This window comes from Panthera pardus, unplaced genomic scaffold (assembly GCF_024362965.1).
Source record: "Panthera pardus isolate Hobbes unplaced genomic scaffold, ASM2436296v1 HiC_scaffold_7, whole genome shotgun sequence".
Classification (NCBI taxonomy): Eukaryota; Metazoa; Chordata; class Mammalia; order Carnivora; family Felidae; genus Panthera; species Panthera pardus.
This window is the reverse complement of record NW_026527002.1, coordinates 30,240,716-30,266,483: the sequence shown is the minus strand read 5'-3', so window position 1 is coordinate 30,266,483 and position 25,768 is coordinate 30,240,716. Positions and strand designations below refer to the sequence as shown.

The 25,768-nt window shown below is 36.0% G+C and overlaps 1 long non-coding RNA gene and 1 pseudogene across 1 annotated transcript in view; one reads left to right on the top strand and one right to left on the bottom strand.

Annotated features, from left to right (window-relative positions):
- LOC109269425 (uncharacterized) overlaps positions 1 to 25,768 on the bottom strand; it is an 83,324-nt gene that overhangs the window by 17,914 nt on the left and 39,642 nt on the right. The window lies entirely within an intron of this gene.
- On the top strand, positions 17,458 to 17,767 carry LOC128775337 (non-histone chromosomal protein HMG-17-like; annotated as a pseudogene).

Sequence of the window (25,768 nt, the reverse complement as noted above, 5' to 3'; positions counted from 1 at the left end):
AGTATCTAGTTAGATGTGAATTTTTAAGCTGAAGAAGTTTATATAAAAATGTAGAGACTGGCTTTTGTTCTGCACAGACCATGATTGGGAGGACAAAAAGTTTTAGAGCTTTCTTTCTATTATCTTTATCTTTATCCAAAAAAAAAAAAAAAAAAAGATTCACAGTTATTCCTAAGCATACACAAAATTTGACCTAAGATACTATATATGCCTGTGAAAAGAGACGCAACTAAGAAAAATATCAGAGACAATATTAAAAAATGGAGTGGTAAGAGGCATAAGAAATAGAGGAGTTAAGAAACCAAAATGAAGAAATGTGCCTATTCCTTCTGAGTATTTTAGAATTCATACTTTATGAATCTCATGATCTATTTAAATAAACCCAAAGAAGGATTCAGTAGATGATGGCAGGTAGTTTTCCAAAATATTCTGCAAATTTATTTTCTCTCATGTCTGAGCTTCAGTCACTACTCTCTCTGCCATGAAAACCTTCTAACATCTACTCCTTTACCACTCAGGTTTTGGCCTAGATATGAGAAATCTCTGAATAATCTTGATTGCCCATCCAAATAATCTTATATTACAAAGGGCATTCCGTTTTCATAATGTCCTGGAAATACTGATCTACTTGTCTGTTTGGTCCAACACTTCCATGAATAAAGAGGTTTGCGTTCCTCATTTAAATTCTTAGTATATTGTCTGCAGCCCCAATAAATCTTTGTCGAATGAGTGCATGAATAAATGAGTGGACAAATGCCTCTTTGTTTTAATTCTAGTACAATTAACATACAGTGTTACATTAGTTTCAGTATAGTGTTTCAGTATATTGGTTTCAATATGGTGATTCAACAATTCTATACATCTCTCAGTGCTGATCACCATAAGTGTACTCTTAATCCCTTTCACCTATTTCACTCATCCCCCTACCCACCTCCCTTCTGGTGACCATCAGTTTGTTCTCTATAGTTAAGAGTGTATTTGTTTGTTTCTTTTTTCTTTATTCATTTGTTTTGTTTCTTAAATTCCACATATGAGTGAAAACATATGATATTTGTGTCTCTCCAATGGATTTATTTCACTTAGGATAATGTCCTCTAGATCTATGCATACTGGTATAAATGGCAAGATTTCTTTCTTTTTTATGGCTGAGTAACATTACATTATAGATATATACCACATCTTCTTTATCCATTCATCTATTGAGACACTTGGGCTGTTTCCATAATTTGGCTATTGTAAATAATGCTACAGTAAACACAGGGGTGCATATATCTTTTCAAATTGGTGGTTTTGTATTCTTTGGGTAAATACCCAGTAGTGGAATTACTGAATCATATGGCAATTCTATTTTTAATTTTTTGAGGAAACTCCATAATGTTTTCTACAGTGGCTGCATCACTTTGCATTCCCACCAAGAGTGAACAACAGTTCCTTTATCTCCAGATCTTCACCAACACTTGTTTTTCATATTTTTGATTTTAGCTATTCTGACAGGTGTGAGGTGATATCTCAACTGTGGTTTTGATTTGCATTTCCCCGATGATGAGTGTTGTCAAGCATCTTTTCATGTGTCTGTTGGCCATCTGTATATCTCTTTGGAGAAATACCTTTTTGTTTTTAATTGGATTATTTGGGTTTTTTGGTAATGAGATGTATAAGTTCTTTGTATAATTTGGATACTAACCCCTTATTGGATGTATCATTTGCAAATATCTTCTCCCACTCGGTAGGTTTTCCTTTATTTTTTCTTTTGCTGTGCAGAAGCTTATTTTCATGTAGTTCCAGTGGTTTAGTTTGGCTCTGTTTCCCTTGTATCGGAAGACATATCTAGAAAAATGTTGCTATGTATGGCTAATGTCAGAGAAATTACTGCCTGTGTTCCTTTCTAGGATTTTAATGGTTTCAGGTCTCACATTTAGGTCTTTAATCCATTTTGAGTTTATTTTTGTGTACAGTGTAAGTAAGTGGTCCAGTTTCATTCTTTTGCATGTAGCTGTCCGGTTTTCCCAACACCGTTTGTTGAAGAGACTTTTTACCATTGCATATTCTTTCCTCCTTTGTCATAGATTAATTGACCATATATTTGTAGGTTTATTTCAGAGCTCTCTACCATTCTGTTCTATTGATTTATGTGTCTATTTTTGTGCCAGGACCATACTGTTTTGATTACTACAGCTTTGTAGTGTATCTTAAAATATGGAATTGTGATGCCTCCAATTTTGTTCTTCTCAAGATTACTTTAGCTATTCAGCATTTTTTATGGTTCTGCATAAATTTTAGGGTTATTTGTTCTAGTTCTGTGAAAAATGCAGTTGGTATTTTGACAGGGATTGCATTAAATGTGTAGATTGCTTTGGGTAGTTTGAACATTTTAACAAAGAAAAATTTTAACAATGACAAATACCTCTCTTTAATTGCCATACTCCTGTACCAAAAGGGTCTCCATTGCTGATGCCACCAGTAAATAGTCTAGGGTCCAAGATGTCTAAAAGGTGGCTTCATTGTGATAAGGGTTCTCTGCACAAACAAATAACATCACTGACCCTCTTTTCACATTTCTCCCACATGGATTCCAGAATATTGCTGATTTATGATACCAATGCCATTTTAATGAAGTCACTATTTCAAATATTTTTATTTAATTGGTATTCTTCTGTACTCTTGCAAAAAAAAAAAAGGAGAGAAAGAGAAAGAGAGGGGAAATGGAAACATTTAAGGCTAAAGGTTAATATGATCAACACAGACCCCAAATTGCCAATCTTCTTTAATCCTACCCTATTCTAAGATTTATTTTCCTGACTTTCTCTTTGTTAGAATGAGCTTTTGCTTAGAAGTTTCCTGAATCTTATACAAATAGACTCCCACATCCTCCAATCATAACCATACTTAAGTGACCTCGTATGACTATTATTTAGGTTCATATCCAAATTCTACTACCAGAGACGGTATTATTAAATACTGTTGTTACCTTTACAGTTAGCACAGTACTCTCATTATAAGATTTACATTTATATTTCTCCCTTCACGATAAAAAAATACCTGAAAAATAGCTTAGAAAGATTTTAGCAATAAAGAATGTGATACTTACAAATGACATTCATCCATTCATTTGTTCATTCAGCTATTCACTCAGCAATGGCCATCAATTTGTTAGGAGTGGTTCAGAATAGAGGAATCATGTGTTGACTAGCAAACAGTGCACCACAGGGAAAGTTGCACTACATAGCAGAAGCTTATTGAAGTGTGAAGTAGTTAAAGATCCCATGCCAAGGGCCCTTCCTGAGTCCACTTGCTTCTTGGAAATCAACAATTATTTTATGACTAAAGTACCCATTCCATTAATATGGAAGTTACCTCCAATACAGCAATAAAAGGGTAAGGCTAAACCATTTTTTATTTTTCTTTCAGTAGATTTAACATCAGTAAAAACTTTTATAGTATATGGATTGTGGCATGGCTCCTTCTATGTGCAAACCAGAATGTAATTGTAAGAATTATTTACTATAGGAATATTTTTCAAACTAAGGACAAAATACTTTCTCCAAATGAAATATTGCCCCTGTATCCCAGATTCCAGTTGGGTACTTTAAAACTGTTGATTCAACACTTCCAACCCCTAAAATTCTATGCCCAGAGGAAGTCAGACTCTCTTCTTAGATTTATACAAATTTCTGTGATGACATTTTTATAGATTCCTCTACCTCACTGCCCCTTTTCTAAGAGAACTGCTTCTGAGTACATTGTCAAGCATCTTCTAAGCTCTCTGAGCAATATAAATTGTAAGAAGCATTTATGACTCGATAAACTACAGTCACAGCTCCCGAAAGCCCTGGAATTTCTGAAGTATTGAGTGGCAAAGGTATTTCTTGTTATGTTTATGAGGTGACTTTTGGACCCCACTTAAGGAAGTAGGGTGATTACTAGGAGAACAAAGCAGGGTTAAAGTGTTGGAAGTTTCAGTCTCTGGCAGCAAGCAAACCCCACCTCCAGGGGAGAGGAGAAGGCCTGGAAGATAAATCAATCACCACTAGCTAATGTTTTTCATCAATCACCACAATGTGTTGAAGCCTCCATAAAACCCCAAGAGGACAAGTAGCTTTGGGGTTGGTGACTGACATGTGGAAAGTTGGGGAGAATGGATCACCTGGAGAGGACATGAAGGTTCCTCTTACTTTTCTCCATACCTTGTCCAAGAAATCTCTTCCATCTGGCTGTTCCTGAGTTATATCTTTTTTATTATAAACCTGTGATCTAGTAAGTAAAATGTTTCTTTAAGTTCTGTGAGCTGCTCTAGCAATTTTTAAAAAAATGTTTATTAACTTTTGAGAGAGATAGAGAGCACAACTGGAGTAGTGACAGAGAGAGAGAGAGGAAGACACAGAATCTGGAGCAAGCTCCAAGCTGTCAGCGCAGAGCCCAAGGTGGGGCTCCAGTTCACAAACCAGGAGATCATGACCTGAGCCGAACTCAGACACTTAACCAACTGAGCCACCCAGGTGCCCTGCTCTAGCAAATTAATTGAACCCAAGGAAGTCATTGTAACCTCTGATTTCTATCCAGCTGGGAACAAACTGAACTTTGGACTGGGTTCTGAAGTCCAAGCAGGAGGCCATGGGGACCTCTAATCTCTAACTCATCAGTCGGAAGCAGAGACAACTGGGCTTGTGCCTGAAGTCTGAAGTAGGGGCCAGGGGGAGGGGCAGTCTTGTAGACTGAAGCCTTAACCTCTGGGTAGGTAGTGTCAGAATTGAGCTGAATTGTAGGACACCCAGCTGGAGTTCCAAGAATTATTTGTTGGTATGGTGAGAACCCCAGACCAAAGTGGGAATTGGGTCCAGGAACAGGATGGACTCTCTCTCTCCTTCCTTCCCTTCTCACCATTCTTAGCAGATTGCTCTACAGCACAAAAGTATTTTGTTCTTTATTATACAGAACAATTAAGCATACCTCTTCTCTTACCGCTGGATGTAGCCTGAACAAATCATTAAAACGTTCCTACAATTAACTAAGTCCATTCTTAAAAGCAGCTGTGGCTGAGAAAGTAATATCCCCCCCAGCCCCTTTTTCTATTATGTAAAGAAGCTTAATGTATGAACAGTTAAATAAATGAATAATTGCAGCTGAACTGGAAGTGCCCTGAGAACTCTTCCCTCTCATCTCAAACTCCTCCCCACCCAGTGTCAAAATGAAATTCACAGAACTTCTGGGATTACTGTTTCAAAATAACCTCCCAAGAGGCTCTTCCACAGGACATTACATTTATAAATCTGAAAGCTTCTATTACATAACCGTGCTGCCATCTGGGGTAAAGCATTTAGCCAGTAACATAGTTGGTTACAAATTGGTTAAAGCTCAAGATCTACTGATCCATCCAATCACACCAATATAGCCAAAAAACCTCAAAACACAACAACCTACAACTCTTTACTGAAATATCAATATGAGTTAGATCAAACCTCTTTAAGACTTGAGAAACAAAAAGTGAAATCAAAACTAGAGAAAAAAATAGCCAATAAAAGATGCCTTTTTCTATGCATATATTGAATGTTTATAAGTTCTAATAAGGTATATTTTAGAGTTGAGTATAGTATATTTTTTTATGATGCCTGGGAATCTATACTCAATACCACAAGATATTTCTGGGTTTATTGTTTGTTTATTCACTGACTGACACTTTTCTTCATTTAATGAACCTGAAAATGTAAAACATTTTATGACACTCATCTCTACTAAACAGTATAAAACTAGTATTTGTTGAATGCTTATAATATGCTAGACACACTATCTCTATTTTAGAAAGGAGAAAAAAAATAGAGACTCAGAGTTAATAAGTGATTTGACATAAATCATACTCCTAGTGAGTTACAAAACTGGAATTTGAACCAAGTTTGAAATCCAGGCACCTAAACATGACACTGGTAAGTAGTCCTTCAGAGACTTGCACTGCTGCTGACTTTCACTTTGTTTTGTTGTTGTTTTGTTTTGTTTTGAGAGAGAGACAGCATGAGTGGGGGTGAAGAGCAGAGGGAGAGAGAGAAAAAATCCTAAGCAAGCTCCATACCCAGCACAGAGCCCAACACAAGGCTCCATCCCACAACCCTGGGATCATGACCTGAGCCGAAATAAAGAGTTGTATGCTCAACAGACTGAGCCACCCAGGCACCCCCACTTTGTTTTTTACTGAAGCAAAATTTTATTTTGTCTCCTGCAAGGTTTAATAAAATAATTTTTTTTAAGTATTTACAAATTATTTGATTCAATCAACTTTTAAGCACTCACAGTATGCAAAATACTATAATTACACTGTGATGAATAGTAAAATAAAGTAACACCATGGGTTTTTCTGTTTTTAAAATATAATCACTTTAATTTCATACTTAAAATAACCTTGTGAAATAGATATTACTATCTTTATTTTAGAAGTAAGGAAACTGAGGCCTATTCAAAATCAGTGGGTCCTAAGGTATATACATATTCAACTTTATAGCTACAACAAATTTTCCAAAGTGGTTGTACTAATTTATTTTCCTATCAATAGTGTAAGAGTTCTAGTTGCTTCACATTATTTCCAACACTTGTATATCTTTTTCATTTTAACCAATGTAATACGCATGCAGTGGTAGCTCACTGTGGTTGTAGCTTTCCATGAACTTACAACTAGTAAAATAAGCACTTTCATAGCTTTTTTGAACATTTAGAAATCCCCTTTGGAGCGCCCTTTTGTCAATTTTTCTATTAGCTTTTCTATCTTTTGTGATTAACTTATAGAAGTTCTTTATATATTCTGAATCTAATCCTTTTCCAGATATATGTATTGCAAATGTGTTTCCAGATATATGTATCCCTCTACTATGTACCTTGTCTTTTTACTCTCTTCATGGTGTCTCTTATTGAACAAGAATTTTGAACTTTAATGGAATCCAGTGTTTCACTTTTCTCTTTATGTTCTGTTTAATAAATCTTTGTCAACTCCAAGGTCATGAAGATATTCTACTATGTTTTCTTTCAAAAATCTTATTGTTTTACCTTTTACATATTAGATTAATTCTGAAATTGAAGTTTGTATATGGGGTGAAGTAGATGTCAGGATATAATTTTTCCATATGGATATCCAATTGACTTAGTACCTTCTCTATATCTCTGCAATGTTACTTTTGTCATAAATCAATAGACTATATAAGTTCAATCTGTTTCTCTATTTTATTGGTCTCATTGGTCTATTTTATGCCAACACTACAATTTTTAAATCATTTATTTTAGAGAGACAGCCCACAAGCAGGGTAGAGGGGCAGAGGAGAGAGAGCGAGAGAGAGAGAGAGAGAGAGAGAGAGAGAGAGAATCCTCAGCAGGCTCCACGCTCAGCACACAGCCCCACTTGGGCCAGCTTGATCTCACAACCCTGGGATCATGACCTGAGCTGAAAAGAGTCAGACGCTCAAACGACTAAGCCACCCAGGTTCCCCTAACACTACCATTTCATCTTGCTTCACACATCTTACCTCTGAGTTCATTTCACTTCTTTTTGAATATTCTTACAGTAGGTAAGGTGCCTTGCTGGCTTAGTTGGTAGAGCATGTGACATTTGATCTTGGGGTTGTGAGTTCATACCCCATGTTGGGTATAGAGATTACTTTAAAAAAAATCTTTCAGTGGGTTTTGTTAGTGGAAAACTCTGCTTGTGTCTAAATTTTTTTATTGAGATATAACTAACATAACATTATATTATCTTCAGTTGTACAACATAATGATTCAATATTTGTTTATATTGTAAAATAATAACCACGAGAAATCTAGTTAACATCCATTACCACACATTGTTACAGATTTTTTTCTCCTAATGAGAACTTTTAAGATCTTGCAGGGTTTTTTTTATGATTATTTTTTATTTTTGAGAGAGAGAGAGAGAGACAGAGCATGAGTGGGGGAGGAGCAGAGAGAGAGGGAGACACAGAGTCCGAAGCAGGCTCCAGGCTCTGAGCTGTCAGCACAGAGCCCAACACGGGGCTCAAACCCATGAACCATGAGATCATGACTTGAGCTGAAGTCAGACACTTAACTGACTGAGCCACCCAGGCGCCCCAATATCTTGCAGCTTTTAAATATATAATATAGCACAAACATTTTTTTCTTTATCCTAACAGATAACTTTAGCTACCTAGATTTACAATTGTATTCTCCCAGTATTCTGAACATATTATATTCTGGCTTCTTTTAATGCTACCGATCTAACTGCTGTTCTTTTATAAATAATGTATTTTTCTTCATCTTTCAGACCTTCTCCTTCCTTTCAACTTCTCTTGTCTCCAATGTGTCCTATATCAGAGGATGTCTGTCATTCATCAATACTGAAATTATCAGACATTATCTTTTGAACAGGCAATTTTACTTTCTGTCTTCAGGTGAAGAACGTCTACAAATTGCATGTTGAATTTCTCAAATGGATAGGTGTCTTAGGTTTTCAATATCTTTATCTCTATATTTCTCTTCCTGAGTAATATATTTGAATATATAATACCACAAATAACCATCTATCAATACATACAATTTCAAAGAAAATATCTTTTAATTTCTCAACAACTATTTGATATTTTTCAAAATTGTCTATCTTTTGGTCATGGTATTTTCCTCAATTTCTATTTTAATAAATTATTTTCTTATGATTTTTGTCATTTTAAAATTATTTCATAGTCACTTTCCAATATTTCTATTATGTGACAAGATAGGGGACAGTGCTACTCTCGTTGTACTGACTCTTATTCATATTGCGTTGTTTCTTTGTGTCTTTTCATATAATTTTGGAATGAACTAATCCTCACTGGGGCTTTACCTTTTGGGCTCTTTAACAGCTCTGTTGAAAACACAAACTATTGGGTTTTTTTTCCCATGGGCATTATGGGACTTGCAACACTTTTATGTCAATTCCTTATCTGAATGTTCCCAGATTATACAGGTAGGATCAATTTAAATCCCAAACCCATATTTATGAATTATCACAGGAAAACAATTCAACCTACAGAACACTCCAAAATGGCAATCTTTCAAGTCATCTCTTTTTCCAGGGGATGGATTTTTTTCTAGTCCACCACTTCCCTACGCATAGCTAGTTGAGAGTTCTGGCATTATTAGGTAAACTAAACTGAGTCTCGGTTACAACTCTCTTCTGTGCTTCTTGGGTGTTAAGACTCCATCTCCTAATTACTCAGACTGGCTAGTTTCCTCAGAATGGCAAGCAGTGGAAGGCTCAGCATCAGCTTACACCTTTTCTTCTCAAGGCATTTTCTTTTTCTTTTTGATCCTTAAGGCCTTTTTTCCTAGTAAAGTCAGCCATGAGTTTCATTTAAATGTTAGTGTATTGCACTTTATTTTATTTTGTGTGTATTACATATTATGTTTTATGTATCATTCTTTCTTCCTGTTAAGGTGTCTATAGGTAGTTTAGTTTGCCATATTGCTGGAACTAGAAATTTCTTCTTAATCCAAACTTTATATATTATCAAATTTACTGCACATTTACTTTTTAAAAGAATTTTTATGTATTTTTATTTATTTTAGAGAGGGAGAGAGAGCACAGTGGGGAGAAGGGCAGAGGAAGAGGGAGGGGGAGAGGGAGAGGGAGAGAGAGAGAGAGAGAGAGAGAGAGAGAGAGTCTTATGCAGGCTCCATGCTCAGCACAGAGGCTGATGCAGAGCTCGATCCCACAACCCAGGAACGATTACCTGAGTTGAAATCAAGAAGTCAGATGCTCAATCAACTAAGCCAGCCAGGTGCCCCATTGCATACTTACTTTTTATTAAAAAATTATTTGTTATTTTAAACAAAGCCAAGATATCATAGCTAACATTTATAGCTTATACTTTGTTATAAGCAATAAGGAATACCTCATGCTAAAGTTAAGAAAAAAAAGTTGAACCTTTGTTTTTACAGTATACTTAAAAATTTGATCAGTATCATTCCAGGTCCAAAGTGACCAGGTAGCATGTTCTAAATATCCACATAGCGCTGCCTAGCTCCTGTCACTTTCTCACCAAGAAAATACCAACCAAAAGAAGGCAGTCTAGTTATGAGCACTGTTTTACCCATTATCAAGGTACTCTATTGTGATTCCAAACAGATTTATATAGCCAAGGGCAAAGTATGTGTGAAATAACAAATGCAGTTTAATACATATAAATGTGAGTAAGTGATGGAAACAAGCTGCACACGCAAGGAAACAAAATCTCCAATAATTTTCATTCTGAAGATTTCCTTTGACTACTTTGTTTACTTTGTTACTACTTTGGTTACTTTGACTACAGTAATAACCAAATGCCACCTTGTCAAAATAGCTTCATATGAATCCCAATGATTTATTCAGTGTTGACTGACTATAAACTCTTTTCTGATCACTGACGATACAAAGATGAATACCATTTCAGTGCCTAGGCACAATGTTCATAGTCCATAGTCATGATGTTCAAAGAGCAGATGTGTAGCCAGAAAAATACATTACATTGTGAAATACACAGTATTGGGGGACTAGCTTTGACTAGCGTTGGGCATTAATCGAAAGTGGGATATCAAAGATAGGCTGGTTTTGGGGAGGGAGATAGATAAGAGATTTTATAAAGGAAATGACACTATGCTGAGTCTTTAAGAACAATCATACATTTGCATGATTGGGAAGGGCACTTCAGATAGAAGCAATAGCATATGAAGAGTTCTTTGAAACTAGGAACTACGAATCTGGAATTCTGTTTGTACTTTTTTCTTGATAATAGTGATGAATTTTAATTTCCCAGAATGCCTACTCTGTTGACAGTAATAGATGGTCTTGGGTATTACGGAAATAGATTAGAGAATTTCTGTTAATGTTTATGAATGTATAAAATGAATAGTTGATATCCATACTTTCACAAAGTTTTTATTCAAATCAGGGATAAAAATGTAACTATGGGGACACCTGGGTGGCTCAGTTGGTTAAGCATCTGACTTCAGCTCAGGTCATGATCTCACGGTTCGTGAGTTCGAGCCCCTGCATTAGGCTCTGTGCTGACAGCTCAGAGTCTGGAGCCTTTCAGATTCTGTGTCTCCCTTCTCTCTGCTCCTCCCCTGCTAGCAATCTGTCTCTCTCTCTCTCTCAAAAATAAATAAGCATTAAAAAAATTTTTTAAGAAAAAAATTAACTATGAAGAATACAAATTATGTATCAACAGCTCCAGTGTCAGATAGAACCCCATTATGCTAAAGTATAGAGGTATTAGAGATACATTTGGGTGATATATAATAGAATAAATACTTAATAAAGTATAAAAACCTTAGGAATATTTATGAACAAGAGATGAATAGGAAATATTCAAATAACTGAAAAAGAAAAGAAAGCAAGAAACTGAACAATGGGAATTGAAACTATAGACAAAACAATTAGCACTGCAGAGCAGAATCATATAAAGATATTAAGATAGGAAAGATTTATTTGTTATATTATAAAGTATTTTCCTATCACAAAAAACAGTTCTTAAAATTGTTCAGACCAACTGAGTTGGAACGAAGAGTGATGAGTACAGAATAAAGGTAAAGGAAATGATACAAAGGTCAAACCAGAACAAGCCATGAATTGGGCTTTTTTAATAGGAATGCACCAAATATGCAAATTATATCTCTGTGTAAACTGTGGAGATAAATCTTAATTTTACTAGTTAAAAAATGTTCATCAAAATTATTAAAATTGAATCTTCCATAATAAATAATGAATCAAAAAGGTGAAATGGATCAATAGAGTAAGATCACAATGGACTCTTATTAACCAGGGATTCTTTCTGTAGAAAATGAGACTAGAAGTAGATTTGGTATAATTACATGACATAGATTGATGGACAGAAGTAGGGAGAAAGAAATATGCGAGTATGTGAAAAACAAAATCCTGAACTAGATCATTGTGCAGAGAGCAGGACCCTGTAAGTAATAAATGTCAGTACATTCACTTGACTCCATTAAAACTGGAATGCTAGAAAGGAGTTTAAATAGAGGGGGAGAAAGTTTCATTAGGTTCTTTAATGCTACCCTAAGTGAGAAATAATATGAAAAACAAAGACCAATGTAGATTTTAAAACTTCAAGCAAAAGGGTGGAACTGAAAGGGGAGTAATAGGTGAGGAAGAAAGATGTGACCAAAAAAGAATATATGACAACTATTTTAAGTTCCACAATAAAGAACATGCTTTTCAAAGACACCCGTTGCACACAGAAATGAGTAAATACATACTGCGTGAACGTACACCATGATAGCTTGAGTCAAATATGCATTTCATGACATTTTCAAAATAGAATACCTCACGACTAAGCCAAGTTTTAAAAACTCGAAGATTGTGTGATATTAAAAATTAATTAGAAAAGTATTAATGTGCTTTCTTTTTTACATTTCTGTGTATTTGACTTTGACTTTGTTGGCCTAAGGCATCCTCTATCTATAAGGAGAACAGAATTTCTTACAGGAGAAATGAAAAGAGAAAGAAAATATTAATATTTAATTTCTGGGAAGCAGATAGGTACTCAGTGAAACTGTAATTGTCTTGCACATTAGTTTATTGTATTGATACTTTTCCTCCCCAAATATCCTGGTAGCCATTTTGCCTTCTTTCATATATGAAAGCCCAAGACTGGCTACTGTTACTAGATCTCCTTTGCAAGAGTTATTATCTCTTCCACCTAGGACCTACAAGGCAGAAGCCTTGCAGCTCGATACCTGAAGGAGGACAATATAAAGAAGAGACTGTGCTTCTTCTAGCCTGAGAGTTGGTAAGAAGAATAGGGACAAGGAGAACAAGAGAGTGATAGGTGTCCCTAATTTCCTCTCCCGAGACTTTGGCTCCAAGAGGTCCTTACCAACCAGTAGACAAGGAAGATAGCCATTTACCCAAAGATGCCACTTGGGTCCCGGATTGGCAGTTCCCTCTGATGTCATAGTCATTTAAGCCACTTCCACTGGCCTATGTACCTATGTGCTATCATAAGAGGGGAAGAGAAGGCAAGCAGACAGCTTGACCACAGCATGAAGGGACAGATTATAATATTGCATTGGAAAAGTTAAAATAGATTGAGCATTTACTTAAATTTCCTCCCAGGAAGAAATCCAAATTAGCTTAAATACACAATAAACTAGATTTTTCTCTGCACATTTGAATATAGTATGAACTAAATGTTATGACCCAGCTTTAAATGTAGTAAAAACTACAAGATCACCACGCCCAAGATGTTCAACTTCAACAAATCATCTGAGAATATCATTTGTCAGATCAATAACTAAGGATCAGCTTATAGCAAGACACGTTATGGTATTAAAATATTAATGATTATTATTATGACTATATTTACATTCCACTTTTCTTCTGAGAACTCCAAGACATTCACACACTTAGCTCATTATTGCCTTCCTATTAAATAGAAAAAACCTCCAAACTCATTTAGTCAGGAAATAATTTACTTATACTACCAGTTAGTAGCTTAATAATAGGAAACAACAGTTTTTCTGATCTGCTAGCAGTGTTTGATACTTTTATCAGTTCATGTTTTTCATTGTATTCTTTTTTGTAAATAATTTGCAAATGGGAGGGTTCAATTAAAATATAAAATACTTTGAGCAGTATTTCTACTGCTACACACTAAAAGAAACTCACAACTGATCTTTTTAAAATGTTCATGCTGATGGGATTTATTTCTAAGTCTTATAGGAATGTCAGATTGAAAGTAGCAGCTAAGTTATATTATATGCCTAATTACATATAAGAATCTTTGTCAAAGTGTGGTCCAGGGCTTAAGCTTATTTCATCTGCAAGGTCCTTCTGGCCACTCTAAAATTGATACTTCATTGTAAATACGGTTTGTATAAATGGTAATGACTATTCCAGTTTAACCCTAATTTACTTTTAATAGGAAAAAAATAAATCAAACATCATCTATTCAGTTTTTCAACTAAATTGTGACAGCCTTTTCCACTCATTTCTTTGAAAGGTCTCTGTGTTCATACAGTGTAATTAATGGGGGCACAAGTGGGAGAGTGTTCAGTGGAGAGCCTTTTGTGCCCTTGATGTGGCTTATGGATTGGAATAATGAAGGACAGGTATCCAGGCCAATTCTTAATTTCCTTTTTATTTCAACATTTTATTTGAATGGTGGTAGGAACTATTACTATAATTTAGTAAGTCTTTTCTTTCAGATAGTTATTTTGAAGGTAATTATTAGAAGAGATAAGATATACATCTGTACAGAGAAATTTTCTAATTGCATACAGGGGCTTCTTTAGAATGTTTTATACATATATTTGAACTTTTTATGATCAGTAAATTCACCAATTAAAAAAGCACATACACACAAAAATCAGTCCTAGTCCCAGCCCAATCATCCTGCTGGACACATGCAGAGAGGAAAAGTCCAGTAAGTACTAACTCAGGCAAGGGGTTCATTGTGAGCCTTGCGGAACTTGACCCGCTGACTCATGCTGTGGGGTGCATTCAAGTCTCATAACAGCTTTTCAGTCCATCAGAATCAGCGCTCAATAACTAAAACCTTATTTTACTTTTCTTCTGAGTTCTTGGTTACCCAGCATCAGCAGGGCTATTAATGCTTTCACAGGGATAAAAGATAGTTTAGGAGCGAGAGATGTCCTCCTAAAATAGTTTAAGCAAAGAGTGAAATGGAGTTTGGTGCAAGAATCCAGAATTGTTTTAACCTTCAGAAATAGCAGAAGGCTTCAGCAATTTGTGTTCTAAGAGAAAGAAAACTTTAAACATGAAGCTGTATCACACGCCATATAATCTCAGATACAGGGCAAGATAGCTGGTCTATGGTTTTCCTTTACTATCACTTGGAGTCTTACAATCTCTCTACCATACTGTAGGCTATGTAAGGGCAAAGACTTTCTTATTCACCTTTAAATCCTGAACCCCAGGCTTAATGCTGGCACCTTGTCACTCCGTGAATGTTTTATGAATTAATAATTATGTATTTTGAGCCCATAGCAAAGCAAAGAATTGTCTCCTCAGGGAGCACTCCTAACTACTTCTGGTTTAAGTACTCCGGACAACTGCTCAATTTGAATCGATTGTTGCTCAAATGAACTCTTAAAATTCTTAACATGCTTCAGTTTATCTTTTAACAGTTCAGGAGTCAGAAGCAGGAACCAAAGGAGACACCCCAGTGGCCCCCAGGAGCAGTGAGCAACCTTGTGTAGATACCTCTTTTCCCCGTGAGCTTGCTGCTTTCTCACCATCTCTGGAGGTCATGAGTAAGTCCTTCTCAGATTCTGGATCCTACCTCTGTGGCTTTTGCATTTTGAGCTTTCAGACTTTATTTAAGCATTTCTCTTTCTGGACGCAGTCAGATAGGGTCCAGATGAGACTGTTTCTGACTTAGAAACCACACTGCATCCAGTGTGAGACATCAGGTGAATAAAATTTTGAGGCTGAATAAGTAAGGTTAACCTTACCAAAGATAACCCTGAACTACAGTGGCCATAGAACAGAACTTTTAACCATTGTAGATAAGTTTATCCATTTACAAGGTGCCCTAGAGAAAAGGAGGTTTCTGGGGTGCCTGGGTGGCCCAGTCGGTTGAGCATCCGACTTCGGCTCAGGTCATGATCTCACAGCTCGTGAGTTTGACCCCCCACGCTGGGCTCTGTGCTGACAGCTCAGAGCCTGGAGCCTGCTTCTGCTTCTGTGTCTCCCTCTCTCTCTACCCCTAACCCACTCACATTCTGTCTCTGTCTCTCTCAAAAATAAATAAACATTAAAAAAATTTAAAAAAAAAAGAGAGAAAAGGAGGTTTCAGCCAGGCATTCAACATAAAAAGTAGAAGGAAACTTATTTTTCCTCCTCTAAAGGTTTTGGTGACCAGGATGAGACCTAATGGGACACCCAACTGTCTCCTAAGCCTGTAGACGGCATCCTGGGAAAATTGGCAGAAGCCAGCAAAGGCTAAGAATTCTTGCCAAAGTCCTCTTTCCCAGATCTTTGATGCCAGGATGACAAAGGAAGGTAAAATGTCACATTGTCCTTTCCTTTTCAAATTCAGATTGTCAGGAAAAAACACTGGTTGGGATCCTTTCCCTTCCAGGAGTAGCTATTGCCTTCTTGCTTGTCACACTTTGTGTCCTGATAATTTGGTTTGGCAACCATTAATTTGGGTGCCCCAATATATGGCCAGACAGAAATATGGGCAGCACCCCATTTGTGGCGAGACATGGCTGGGCAGAAATGTGGGTTGCCCTTCAAATCCCGTCATAACTGTTTTTAATATCTTATATCCTTCAGGCATATAAACTACCATGAATTCTTCCAGATTCTATAGACCGTTATAAAGAGTAATTAACTTGAGGGGCACCTGGGTGGCTCAATCAGTTAAGCCACTGACTCTTGATTTCAGCTCAGGTCATGATCTCCCAGTCTGTGATCCTCTCTCCCTCTCTCCCTGTCCTTTTCCTGCTCATGCATGCTCTCTCTCTCAAGTTAGATAAACATTTTTTAAAAGACTAATTAACTTGAAATTCAAGAAAATTTAAACATAAAGATGTATAAAATCAAATAGGTAATCCAATTGTTTTTTATCACTTGCAAAATTGCATCCTATTTTTACATACTCAGCTGTACATATACGTGTATTCATTTTTGAATGATCATATATGTCATATATATATCTATATCTGTCTCCAGCATAACACTGATATATTCCAGGGAAACAAACCATTTTCTCCAATACAGTCTTTTCTAAATAAAATCTTCAATCTTTTTCAGAGTTGCCTTTTATTAATAAAAATGTAAAGTTCTTGACATATTGATTTCTATGAATCATAATATTTTATCTTATTATCTTTTAATAAAGATATACTTGACATATAATATTATATTAGTTTCATGTGTAAAAAATAATGATTCCATATTTGTATATATTGCAAAATGATCACCACAAGTGTAGTTAAAATCCATTACCATACACAGTACAAAATTTTTTTTCTTGTGATGAAAACTTTTAAGACCTATTCTCTTAACAACTTTCAAATATACAATACAGTACTATTAACTACAGTCACCATGTTGCACATTACATCCTTATGACTTATTTATTTTATAATTAGAAATTTGTACCTTTTGACTGTTTTTACCCATTTCACCCACTCCCACCTCCCTGTATTATTATTATTTAGTGATAAAAATCCAGGTATTAATTTATCTTCCCTTACTTTTCTCACATAAGAAATTACTGTGATTCACTCATTTTATTTATATATGTTCTCAATCATATTTGTTAGGATCATTATGAAAATATTTAAATTATGACAACTTACTGATAAGCTATTAATGGTGGATAAATCATCGAAACTAGAAAGAAAAATATAAGTATTGAAAGTCAGTACAAGCAGTGTGAAGAAGAAGAGGCAAGAATGACCCCCGGACCTACCAAAGCCCACGCACCAGGGCATCCTGCGTCCAGCGCCTATGGCCTGCCACTGTCGCCACCATGCCCAAGAGAAAGGCTGAAGAGAATGCTAAAGGAGATAAAGCCAAGGTGAAGGATGAGCCACAGAGAAGATCTGCAAGTTTATCTGCTAAACCTGCTCCTCCAAAGCCAGAGCCTAAACCCCTGCAAAGAAGGGAGACAAGGAACCCAAAGGGGGAAAGGGGAAAGCTGATGCTGGCAAGGATGCGAATGACCCTGCAGAAAATGGAGATGCCAAAACAGACCAGGCACAGAAAGCTGAAGGTGCTGGAGATGCCAAGTGAAGTGTGTGCACTTCTGGTGACTGTACAGTTTGAAATACTATTTTTTATCAAGTTTTATAAAAATGCAGAATCTTGTTTTAATTATTTTTAAACTATAGTATTAGCACACAGAACACTCCCTTGATGTTTTGAGGGAAGGGTCTACGTAACCAATAGAATATCTCTGAAACTCGATTGATATAGGGGGAACACCTTTCCCTTCTAGTTTTCGGAAAATTCCTCTTGGTTCCCAGGAAGAGGGATTCCTTGATGTTAGCAGACATTAACCATCTTGACACAAATGTCTTGTGGTGTGGAAAAATTAAAATTCATTTTTTGTGTCTTTTCTTCCCTCTCTGCTTCAACATAGACTTGACCTCTTTAAACCCAGAGACCTGTTGGAACCTGACCCCCTCCCCCCAGTGGTTCTCAGTATGTCAGGCATTCTGGACTTCACAGTGTCACCCTGGAGATGGTATCTCTCAAAAAGAGTTCCTTTTTTAGCTTTGGATCTTCAGATTGATAATTCTGCCATTTTCATTTCATTTCCTAAAAGTCAAGGTCAACTTGTGAAAAGTTATTAAGCGACATGCTAAATGTGAAATGTCAACCCTCCCTCTAAACTTTCCCTGCTCAGAGCATCAAATGAAGACTTCATTGGGTTTTATAGTGGCTTTCTGATTTTGGTAGTCTATTTAAGAAAGCAGTTTGAAAGTTGTATACTGTTAAGATTGTCTCCCCATGTCCTGCCTGAAATACCATGATTGTTTATGAAAAGTAGCTTTAATAAAGCTGGATACAGTTTGTCTGTATCCAATAAATAAAATAATAAAAGTCAATATACAATACAGGGAAAGAACTGTAACAGTACATGCCAATTTTCTTTTCATTTATTTTTCCCTGATAAACCTCACGTTAACAGAGTAATTGTTTATTCAGCTAAGTGTTCTCCCTGCACTAAAAATATGCATTTACAGAGAGAGGAATATAGAAGAAATTTCCCTTCTCATTTGCCATTGTCTCCTTCTGTGGCACTCCCCAGATTCTCTCCTATAAAGAATTCATTCTATAACTCTAGTCCTTGCAATTCATTGCTTTGAAAGTTAAATAATGCACAGAGGGACTCTATGTTTTCAAAAAATACAAGTCCTACACACTCAGCAAAACTACATAACATCTTGCAGAACCTGTTTCTTTAGTATTTTTGTGATTACTGATAGTATTTTCTGATATATTCATTGAATATTCTTGTTATACATTGTTTTCTATTTTATCATGTATATCTATATACATGAATAGATTTATAGCATTTACAGTAGAAACTAGAAATTTAGCCCAACATACTTTATCACATGTTATTTAACTGATACATTGGGTCATATTATTTATATCAGAATAAATATCTCAATATATATTCTGTTTAAGAAATCTCTTTTAATTTTTGGTATATACACACACACACACACATACACACACCAAACACACCCAGATAGAGGGATTTTTTAATGTTATATTTATTTTATGCATTTACATAAATACATGCAGTTTTAACTGCATCCTACTTGCATATGTGCTTGCAGTTAGCTGAATTTTAAAGTCCATTTGGGATCATTTGAAAGCATTAGCTCTGACCAGAACTAAGCAGAATAAGCAAAACAGGCAAAATTAAAACACATTTGCTGACTTTTCTCTATCCTCTAAAGTCACCAAAGTAAAGTTCTCCAAGCTTGGACACTTATCCTTATTTTTTAAATAGTTTTGTGGCTATGCTTCTTCTTCTAAACTAAAGACTGTTATAATTTTACATTCACCTCATATCCAGGTCATTTGGGAATGGAACATGAAGATAGTAAAGAAAAGAATTTCCTTTTCTTGAAGAACTGCATTGGACACTCTCTATATAATGTCTCATTTCACCATTATAAAGTCTGTTGACTCTGAAATTGTTTTTGAAAGATGCAATTAATATTGCATTTGGACTAAGTGATATATTGGGGAAGGAAATAAGACTATGAAGGAGACAAGAAGTATGCCATCAAGAACTTGAAAGAACCTCAAACCTTTTATGATATAATGTAGTCCTTATTCCCTTTGCCAATTTATTTTATACTCTAGTGAAATTACTTTCTGATTTGAATCTTTTCTTTTTCCTTCCTATCTTCCATACACATAATAAAGACATCTTTCAAGTCTCTAGGTCTGACTATGTCATTGCTTTCTTAAAATCTTTTAATGGTCCTTTCCAGCATATGGACAAGATAAAATGTGTCAACATGACCCTCTATTATATGTGGCACTTGCCAATCTGCACTTTTTCTTCATTCATTTATTCAATAAGTAAGTGGCTTAAATGTCTAAACTGAGATAAAAATATAGCATAGTGATTTAGAACACAGGCTCAGGAAGCAGACCACCTAGAAGATCAGACTCTGCATGATAGCTGTTTGAAATTGGCCAAGCTACCAAAACCTTCTAAGTCTTGGTTTCTTCATTTATAAAATGAAATAGGAATAGACCCTACAATATAGGGTATAGGGAACTAAATTATATAATCAACACAATGTATGTAGAATAATGCCTAGGGGTGCCTGGGTGGTTCAGTTGGTTAAGCATCTGACTCTTGATTTCAGCTCAGGTCATGATCTCACAGTCATGAGATTGAGCCTTGCATGGTATCACTCTCCACACTGGGCATGGAGCCTGCTTCAGATTCATTCTCTCTCTCTGTCTGTCTCTCTCTCTCCCCGTCTGCCTCTCTCCCCTACTTGCACTCACTGTATCTTTGTCTCTCTCTCACCCTCCCTCCCTCCATCTCTCTATCTCTCTCCCACACACACACATGTGCACACACACACACAGAATAATGCCTAGGTCTTTTTGAGGACACAATACAATAAAGGCAGACTAGCATAGTGGTAATGATCCTGTATGTAATGGATAACTGTATATAACAGATTGAAGACAGGCAAAAATGGATAGCAAGAGGAGAGATGAGTTAGGTGCCTATTGTGCTATCATCTGACAGTAGATGATGTTAGTCTGGAGTAGAGTGGTAGAGCTGAAATGGAACAAAATGAACATATTCAAGAAAAATTTGAACTTAGTATGTGTAAGATTTAGTGATATATTAGTTTTGTGGAATTAGAGATGTCAAGGATTATTTCCATGTGTGTGTGTGTGTGTGTGTGTGTGTGTGTGTGTAATAGGATGAAGGAAGACTAGGTTTGAAGTAGGACAAGGGCTAGGAAGCAGAATGGAAGATCCTGGAGTTGGTTTTGTATAGGTTGAATTTGATATATCTTTGAGTGAGCAGAGGATAAATGTCAAGTAGGCAACTGAATATACTGGAAAGTATAACTGAGGATGTCTTTGCACAATCTTCAGCTGGATACTAGGCTCACATCTTTAAGGTCCAGCCTGATGAAATCTCCAAAAGCTGTGTGTAAGCAGGCTAGTCAGTCAACAAACTTCTTTTCACTACTCCTAGTTCACAGCTTTCCTTGAGGTTAAATGTGGCCATATAACTAAATTGTGGTCAACAGACCATGTCTTACTTCTTGGCCTGGCCCATAAAAAATGGACCTCAAGTCTTCCTCATCCCTAGCTGCCTGTCTGATGCCCATGATCCAGCAATGGACGCAGCCCCTTGGAGATGCCACAACCATAGGATGGAGGCCTTTGAAACCCCAAATGAAAGGGGCTCTACCATGTACACCAAATATATAGAAATGAATGAGCAAGAAAAAGTCTACTCTATTAAACCTCTGATATTTTAGAACTGTTTAGTAATTAGCCTAACCTGAAATATTCCTAATTCTCCATGAAATATTAAATGTCCCTCTATGTTCACAAAGCCTCATGACATATTTGAATCATTATACTTTTCATATGAAGTACCATATTGGCTTATAAGCCTGTCTCTCAAAAACAGTAAGTTCTATGACAGCAAAGTCCATGGATTTCTCTTCTTTTTATCCCTATATCCTAACATGATTCCTAAAACAACTGGTTTTTGGTGAACATTTTAAGCATGAGAAAATGAAATTATTCAGTTCATTCACCCAAATTTTCATTATACTTTCCTCAGGCCAAGTTCAAAGCATACACTAACACCTATACATTACTAAGGCCCCAATTCCTTAATCATTTATTAATTTCTTATTTGTATTTGTCTTCCTTGACTTTGTTCCCTAACACTCACAATCTTCTTGAGTTGTCACAAAAATTGAATTATCTTCCACTATATAGTTATTAAATAGACTTTGAAGTGTTAAAATTTACTTTTAGGACCATAACTCTTCCTTATGAAATATCTTCATTTTATTGCTGCTGTTTTCCTTTCTGTTGTTTCTATTTCAGCCAAAGTAATGAGCCTTTTATTTTATCCTTTAGTTAAAGCCGTCTCCTTTAATATTTCCAAAATTATTCCAATTAATTTAAAAAAAAAGAACAACAAAAAATTTGGTCAAAAATATTGAATACAAAAAAGTACATTCTGTTTTTTCTTAGCCCTGATGCCTTGCTGTTTTCTAAATTCAGCTTGGCATCTTAAAGTGCCATGAAATAATTAGAGAGATCACAGAAGGCTACCCCTCTCCTTGGCTAGGGAACAAAACATGTCAGATCACCATATGCTACCCCTACTTCAGTGCAACCTTCTGAAAACTCATAAATTTCCAACTTCAGCGTTTCTAAGCAACCACTTTAATATTTTCAACCACGAATTGGATGAAGGCCCCAGTGAAAGCACACAAGGAAAATTCATGGAAATAACCCTAGGAAATGCCATGTGCACTCAAACAAAAGAGAAGGGAAAGTGTGCTTCCTCAAAGGATGTCTGCATGTGGCAGCTGGGTTCTGGTCTTCACAATTAGTGAGCATTGTCCTGTAATAGCAAATGCTTTAATCATCAATAATTTAAAAATGAAGCTTAATGATAAGCTTTCCTCACATCCTGTTGGTGTATTTTGTTTTAGTACATTTAAAAGTATAAGTGACTTAAACATTTTCGTATAAAAGAATAATTTGGCCTTTAGATCTGACTAATATTTTTCAAAGATGCAATTTTATATTTAAGCATTTAATATTTTGTGTTCATTTACTTATATAGTCAGTATGGTATAAAGATGTCTGAATTTCATACATAGGAAATTTACTACAAAATGACAGAATATCCAACTTTTAGTTGTCCAAGATTTATCAAACACGTAGTCATGAATTCCTCTGAAAGATATGCAGTAAACCAGTGAAAATTTTGACATAAAGAAACACTGGTTTAATGACTGGTCTTTGGGAATGAAGCATGGAAACAATGAACATGACATCTAGATTTAGAATCACCTAGGTCCAAATTCTAATCCACCACCTACTAGCTATGTGACACTAGTCTAGGCATGTAAACCCACCCAGCTCTAAAATGGATTTTAATACCTATCTGGATTACTATAATGATTAAATGAAAATATACATGAATTCTAGCTATTGTTATTAAGAGCTATCATTATTGTTTATTTATTATTGACTTGTATCACCCTTCCTAATTAAATGTCCCTTGGGGAAAATCGTGTGAAAGTGTTTTATTCCTCCAAGAAATTAACTCTATCTTTCTGAAAATGCCAGTGTGAAATTCTTCATGCGGTGGAAGAACTTGTCAGGGCATGTGCTAACCATTTATTCTCCCACAGCCCTCAGACAATGGTTTACTTCCTGCTGTCATTTATTGTACTCTAATATATCAAAGGTCTTTAGCTCATCTATTTTCTTTTTGTTTTGTTTTTTTTTTCGGAGACTCTCTGGCCACAGCAGTAATCAAACTTACCAAGTGGGCGAGTAATGAACAGAAATGTCACATATCCAGCAGGAATCTACACACAAAGCAATCTCCTTATCCTTTGCCAAAATCATATTCCACTGTGGACTGCATGCATTCCCAGAGCAACACAGTAATGCCTCGGGCCCTAAGTGCTTTGCCTCTGGCTCCTCTTTTCATGCCTGCAATTGTATTATTAGAGGTGTCCACCAGTAGATGTTAGCTTTACTCTCTATTTATTATCACCCAGAAGCCAAGAGCTTATACATTCAGGAACAAGGGAATACTTTTCTGGGCTTCTAATATAGTTTATATTTAGTTTGCAGCTTTGCTCTGAAAATTTTATAACTCCACTGAATATATTTTGTTAGTAACTAACACCTATAGCTTATAATACTTTGGACTTTCAATATGTTTTCACACAAATTTCATTTGATTCTCAGAACCATCCTGCAAATTAGACTGGACAGGTACTATCATAGCTCAAGAGAATGTGATTGAAACTTGAATAACTTACCCAAGGCCACAAAGTGTATTAATGTCTGACTCAGGAGTCCTTTGACGGTAAGTGTCTTTCCTTACATATTACTATAAATTTTTGTAATACAATAGCATGTGATCAATAATGGACAGATAAATGTCCATGTTCCATGACTGAAACATCTGATATATTGTGAGTTTTGTTTTATTTATAGTATTTAATAATTTGACTTTCTTTGTAATCTCAAGTTATGTGCAAAGACGGTAAAAATTGGATTGTAGCCAGCAAATACTAATTTTGATTGTTGTCATGAGAACTATATATCATTGAAAACAATTGTGATGAATCACATAGCTGTACAACTTGTGATATATAATATAAAATAAGAAATATATAGTTGACCTTTTTCCCTGTTTCTGACACATAGGTCCTAAAGCCCTTGGAATTTCCTAAGTGGTAAGAACACTAGAAGTGTCTTTTTATTTATTTATTTTAGAGCGAGAAGGAGAGAGAACATAGATGGGGGGAGGGAACATACAGGGGGAGAGAGAGAGAGAGAGACTAAGAGAGAGAGACAGAGAGACAGAGAGAGACAGAGACAGAGAGGATCAGAAATAGGCTCCACACTGAGTGCAGAGCCCAACACAGGATTCAATCCCTGGGATTATGACCTGAGCTGAAATCAAGAGTCAGATGCTCAATCAACTAAGCCACCAGTTGCCCCAATAAAAGTGTCTTGATATTCACAACAAGCTCCTTTCAACTACATCTGAGTTTATGTTAATGAAGTGACATTCTGTAAGCACCTAAGCATGAGGGCTGATTGCCTTGTCAGTGCCACCCCTAGACCTCAGGGAGGGGTCCCTCAGTCCAGAGGGACTGGAGGTTGGGTTCAATCACCACTGACCAGTGATTTAATCAATGCTGCCCATGTAGTAAAGCCTCCTTAAAAACCCAAAAGGAGGGAATTTCAAGGGCTTCCTGGTTGGCGTACACATGGTAATTTGGGGAGAGTGGCACACTCAGAGAACATGGAATCTTGGTATCCTTTCCCTATACCTTGCCCTATGCATCTCTTCCATCTGGCTTATAAACCAGTTGTCCAGTAAGTCAAATGCTTCTCTTGCATACTGTGCACACCCTAGCAAATTAACTGAACCCAAGAAGCTGGTTGTTTGAACCTCTGATCTATAGCTGGTTGGTCAGAAGCACATGTGAGAACCTAGGCTTGCAATTGGCATCTGAAGAGAAGAAGCAGTCTTGCAGGAATGAGCCCTACCTGTGAGATCTCCAGGTAGATAGTGTCAGAGCTGAGTTGAATTTTAGGATACCCAACTGACATCAGATAATTACATGGTAGTGTAAAAACCACCCTTCCATACACATTTTAATTGGAGTCAAAATTTTATATCGATACATTTGAATAATTGAAAAAAACATTCATAATCATTATCATTTCATTTGGAAAATCACCATAATATTGTGTGAGAAAGGTAGAGCAATTATTGTTCCTATGATAAATTTTCAGGAAATCTATATGAAGTGGCAAATGAGTGAACACAGTCCATTTTTTATGAGGAAATTGACTGCTATGCACTGAACCTATTTCTTCTTGAGGCGAGTTCTTCTGACTAAGTGTGAAAGATACTTTCCATTACCCCAAATTCCATTTTGGTTTAAACACAGTCACTACCTAATTCAGGCATTTAACACTGACTTTATTTTATGACACTATGGAAGACAAAAG